Source organism: Tuber melanosporum, assembly GCF_000151645.1.
Source record: "Tuber melanosporum whole genome shotgun sequence assembly, scaffold_290, strain Mel28".
Classification (NCBI taxonomy): Eukaryota; Fungi; Ascomycota; class Pezizomycetes; order Pezizales; family Tuberaceae; genus Tuber; species Tuber melanosporum.
The window spans coordinates 25,466-30,231 of NW_003298964.1; positions in this window are offsets into that span (position 1 = coordinate 25,466).

A 4,766-nucleotide genomic window follows, 5' to 3' on the forward strand; every position below is an offset into this window, starting at 1 on the left:
ATAAATTTTAACGTATGATAGTTCTTTTGCAGACCACAGCACCTAGTAACAGTCAATCAATCAATCACCCAATACGCGCGACTAGGCACACAAGTGAGTCATAATTGGCAATGAACACACCAAAATTGGCGGTTTTGAAATCATCAAAAATCATCTAACTCTATCACTTCATGCTCTGTCTCCTCCCTCTCCCGGGTATCGCTCTTTATATCCTCTATCCTACTTTTATCCCCTTATATAGCTTCACTGTTGCATTAAACGTCATACATGTAGCTCGACCTCTTACGCCATTGAATATGCCTCCATGCATCTCTTTCACCCATTCCTACTATCGTTTACCCCTCCTATATGTCTTGCTCCAATCAGTAGATAATTCGGGCACTTCGCCCTTCCGTTGAGAAAGTTATGAGTTCCTGGATTTCCCAACTCATCTTTCAAGCTCACTATGTTAACTATCTATCAGTATTATCTCAATATTTATTTGATGTCTAGTGATATGCTGTGAATGGCCACTATTCCAGTCAACCGGACTGGCTGACCGATATGCATCATAAGAGTCCACCCTCCGTGGGTCTACAGTACATTAGGCCACAGATAAAACGGCAGTAGAGGACACACTCTAGTGGTAGCTCATTCATCAAAATCCCGAGAGTATGAAGCCCAAACATGAGTGTTTCAACCCAGGTTATCTGGGCCCTGAACACGCACGGAATGCTAGAGCAACATCCTGGCAGACTGGAAGCTGCAGTCCTGATATGTGATACAAACCCTCACCTACCGCAAAGTGAGTTTCTGGTGTCGGTCCAAAGTGACGCCGGCCCTTTGATATCCCTCCCTTGTCAAAACTCCCTCATGAGACAATGAAACCTTGAGTTAATCTGAGGCGGAATAAAGACCAAGGCTGAGTAGAGACTGAGGGACTAGTATATTAAACAAGTGTCTCGCTGATCCTATCTGAGCGCCAACCAATAGTGGATAATGGACTACCTGATAAGTATCTGAAATTTATGAGGCGTCAATCTATTCTGGGCACTAACCGATAGCGGAGGAAGAACACTGGGTGAGTATGTAGACTATTCTACTATACCAACATGCAATTTTTAGGAATCTTTTATGATAAAGCATTCAAAATACTATCCATCACAGGAGTATAATTTTAATACACCATCCCGTTTGCACAATGGCGACAGGCAGAATGAGAGAAAATGAAAACTATTACGAAAGAACAAAAATGAAGGAGTCCCATCTCCAGTGCACGACTTGGAAGTAAGCAGGGGAAATTGTTCTCGTTCAGCTAGCTCCCTCCACACTATCTCTACTCCACTAACTAACCAAACGATAAATACAGATTGCGCTCAGGTATAAATTTTATATGAATCGGGACAAAGCAATCCACCTATCCTTCCACCGATATGCAGCTTCCCTCGGGTAAGCCTCCCTTTCCTCTCCTACTCCTGTGCGCTAACAAAAAGACTGGCTTAGCAAAGACTGGCGTCATACAGACTCCCACCGCCCGTGGCCTCCACCTCACCCCTTCATTCACTTTGACTCTACTGCTCCCAACGGATATATGACCTGCTTCCAATGCACATATCACTTCCTCCCAAGGTGTGGCTCTGCCTAATAGCCCTTCCATGTGGTGTACCATAACAAATAGTAAATTGCATGGGGTTGTTTCTTACAATGTTTGCTATTGCAAAATCTACAATACGGTAAGTGTGGGGAAGTAGTATAACAAGGGGTAGCACTTACTATAATTGTCTATAAAATGTCTATCAGCCCACTCCCAAACCTCTGTAGCTATCGGCAAGGTATTGTACAGACTAATCTTCCTATATTGATATTGCCCTTGGTATTTCCAGCCGGTAAATATATGGGCAGATACTGGTTGTTCCTCTCCTACAAGAACCTTCTCTTAGGTTTCTTTGTAGGTGGCCTCAACCTTGATAACTATTCTATTATTTACCATCCTAGCATGACGCAACTTGGTCTTAATCTTGTCATTCAGTTTCAGTAGCACCTTGTGTTAGGTGAAGACAACCTGATAGACTTTAGAGTAGTCTAGACTAACTAAAATTCATTTCTGTAGACAGCAATTGTCTAGGAAGGCTCGGATTGTACTCATTTCATTTATGACTACTAAGTGCGAAGTAAAGTATGTGAAGTATAATACAATTGTAAAAATAATATTATATTGTTAAAGTCTCTTCTCCATTACTTGATGATGTCTAAAAGCTTAGGAGGTACTTCAATATATATATTCCATGTCTGTGTATTCTTAGAGTACACTTATCTATTATACTGCCATGTACCTCTCTCACAACATTGGGTATTCTTCAAAGTTGCGAACACCTGGAGACCCTGAAAATCACCACACCCTCTTCGCTAATTACAATATATCTAACTAGGAACCATGCTATTCCGAATAGTACTTATTCGATCATCAGAGTCTTTAGACTTATAGCCTAGTTCTTAAGTTGAACTGAGTTGGCCTCAATTGTCTCCGTCATTGATGAAATGATCAGTTTTATCTGTGGCTTGTATCTCCAAAGGTAGTCATAATCGCAATCTTTCTAGGTTGCCTGACTTTATACCTCCATAACTTCATATCCAACCCACAGATATCTTCCAGAGGACTTCCTAGTAATTTGCAAGAGGCTATTCTACTCGATGGACAGATAATCTCTTGGTTGGTAACCCATGGTTTCTCTGGGTAACTGGGTTTCAATCACTATTCTAGTATTGGGAATCCTTCTGGCAACTACAGTGTATTGGTGGACCCAGTTGTAACACTCTGTGAAGTCCAAAAGCTTCTGTGATAGTGTTTCTTAGAGTTTTAGACTCTTCTGGCTATTAAAAAACAGGTGCGAATGTATTGTTTTCTCATTAAGATTTTTTACCATTCGATACTATACCTTAGTGTGAAAAATTCCTGTTACCTGCAGCCCATATCCAAGATGTCACATCTTTGAGGCCTAGTAACCCTCTGAGTAGTTGATGGACTTACTCTGTTCCACTTCCTAGATCTTGCCAAAGGTCTCTTCTCATATATCCTGTGAATAGGACCTGGTCAGACCTAGAGCAGCAACCTATATAGTGTTATTCTTACACCTTTAATTTTGTAGCATTAGAGTCACAGGATACAACTGAGATCAATGTGTATGATGACTTGCAGGCCCTATAAGGGTGGTGGAGACCAGAGATTCCAATTCTGAGTGGGGTTATCCTACTTAGAGTGGTTTCTAGGTATTGGATTCTGGTATTCCTAATATGAGCTTCCTCCTCTTCAGGTTTTGCCATGAATGACTTTTGGATACAGTTCAAGTCATTTGAAACTTGTACCGGGCTTAAAAAAAAAAGTTTCATGTAGCTGTGCAATTTAAAATGCCAAGACTTCATTCTTGGCAAGATATGTAAAAAAATTAGGTTTTGTGATTAGGAGTTGTAGATAGGGGACTGACTTTTATATTAGAGAACGAAAGCTATTATATGGGAAATAACTGAATATGGGGATAGAATATAGAAGGTAATATTCTCTATTATACATGCTCTTCCATGTCAGAAACATGCCAATGACCTTTATATTTATACTTAACAGATGCCTGAAATTCAGGAGTACCATATGAGATCCCATGATAATAGGTGTCTATAATTCTTTCTGGAGGCTGTACATATTTCCAAATAAATTGATTTGAAACAGAATCCAATGCCTGAGGGATTACGGGTTATAAGCTCTTAATAGAATAACTGTAACGTGTTCGCAAGGTGCTAATCACGTTATCGGTAAAGATACGATAGTTGGCAGGTGGCCTGCTCTTCCAGAGAGGAGGCGAGAGCTGAGAACTAAAGGAGGCTTCGAGGGTGTACTGAGGAACAAAGAAGTAACCGTTCAACCAAGTATATTGAAATACTGTCTGTCGAAGTCTGCCTTTTCTATTGTAGAAACAGGCGGTCTTTTAAATACACAAATCTGTTCATGTCTAGCATGAACGAAACTAATCAAAGGTATCAATTGATACTCTTTGGTAAAACTCCTTAAGTATCAAAGCGATACTTAAAACAAAACATAAAACAAAACTAAATATCAAACGATACTTAAAACAAACCAAGTATCAAAGCGATACTTAAAACAAAACATAAAACAAAACCAAGTATCAAACGATACTTAAAACAAACCAAGTATCAAAGCGATACTTAAAACAAAACATAAAACAAAACCAATAACTGAGTACCCGTACCGGTTACAATAACCACAGTTGTTTTGTGTATACTGTTTTTGCTGCACTCTACATGTATTCGATAAAGTTGATCTTGCAGTGGAATTTCAGATAAACCAGTACATGGTGGCCAGCTTCTTCAACCTCTTTCTGTAGTCGGTATTTTTGACTTTGGAAGTCTGATTGATTTGCTATAATCTCACAAGTACAGCATTCTCCTCCAAGCAAACATGTTTTTAACAGTTTATCAGTTCTTGGCTTTCTGTATTGCAGATGTAATCCCTACTACTACAATCTTCTTTCTTCTAATACTCGTTATACATATAAAACAAATTAAAAAATCAAAAATCAAATCAAGACAATTACTTATTAAACTTTAAATATTAATTCCTTTAGGACCCAATGAGAACAGGGTGAAAAACCTTCCGCATTTGCTTGGCCACAGTAGGAAAACCTTTTTCTCATTATCCTTCCTGTGCCTACCATTGCATTTCCGGCTTATCATCGACAGCGACAGATAAATAACAGTGGGAAGGTCGTCCTCGCCCT